The sequence below is a fragment of the Crocodylus porosus genome, unplaced genomic scaffold, assembly GCF_001723895.1.
Source record: "Crocodylus porosus isolate Cpor-Errol unplaced genomic scaffold, CroPor_comp1, whole genome shotgun sequence".
NCBI classification, from domain to species: domain Eukaryota; kingdom Metazoa; phylum Chordata; order Crocodylia; family Crocodylidae; genus Crocodylus; species Crocodylus porosus.
In genome coordinates, this window is record NW_017728949.1 from 48,671,122 (window position 1) to 48,672,309 (window position 1,188).

Below are 1,188 nucleotides of genomic sequence, written 5' to 3' on the forward strand. Positions count from 1 at the left end.
CACCCCTGATAAACTTATAGGTGGCCATCAGATCACCCCTGAGCCTGCGCTTTTCCAGGCTAAAGAGTCCCATGGCTTTTCCAAGCCCAAAAGATCATCTGAATAGTGGAATATTTGTTCTTGCACCGTGCAAGTCGTATATTTTAGAAATTTAGTTTTGGGTGTCATCAGTATATTGAATATATTCACAGATTATGACTGCCACCTCATCCTCCCTTTTTCTTTTTATACACGTTGAACAAGAGAAATGACAAAATAGTTTCTGGCCTATGTTCTGAGTCTTCAAATTAAAGAAGGAGTGGACCTGCTCAAGGGGAATTTTTTACTACTAGGATTTGAAGACATCATAACAAAACTACACAGGCTTCTGCTTCTGTTTTTATCTAACAAAATCCATGGCTAGGAGATAAGTAACAAATACGATTGGTGCTCTTTCTGCTACACATCCTGCTCTACAACCTGATTAACTAGGGTCAAGGAAATATGAAGATTCAAACTACCTGATCTACTCTCTGTGACTTTTCTTCATGATCTTCACCATAAAAGGGAGACTGGAAACCAGTTGATAGTTAACAAGGTCATCAATATCAAGAGTTATAGAGTTCTCTACTGGCATTTTGGTCCCACCAAAAGGAAAAGGTTCATTTTCATCAACAGCAATGTACCTTAATGCCTTCTTACTAGTTTTGCAAGAACATGGCAGACCCTTACAGACTTTTAGCCTAGAATTGCTGAAGCAACATCTGCAGAATCTCATTGTACAGCACTGGCTGAAGCTCAGGCGAAGAATGCTTCATTTGTCCCCAAGAGACAGAATTGTTTCCACAAGGGTTCCAATTTTATGGGCAAAGTTACATGAAAATTCTTTACAACAACCCTCCACCCCTGAAGCCCCCTCCCCCCAAAAAACCCCAAACCCCCCAGCTTTGAAACTGAATGCAAGCACTAGAACATCCCAAACTGTTAATCACTCAGAATGAGACCTTCCAGATAGACAAAGCTGTCCATAAAGTTCAAAAGTCCAACTTGCTGCTGTCTGCTTAAATACATGCATGGTTTTTTTTCCCTTCTGCTGCAGAAGACCATTGTTTTCATCTTGTCCATATTGATATGCATCCCAGATCACTGGCCAGCTGTATGGAAGGAGTCTCTGAAGGTCTTAGTCTCTATATCCAGCAGATAAGCATC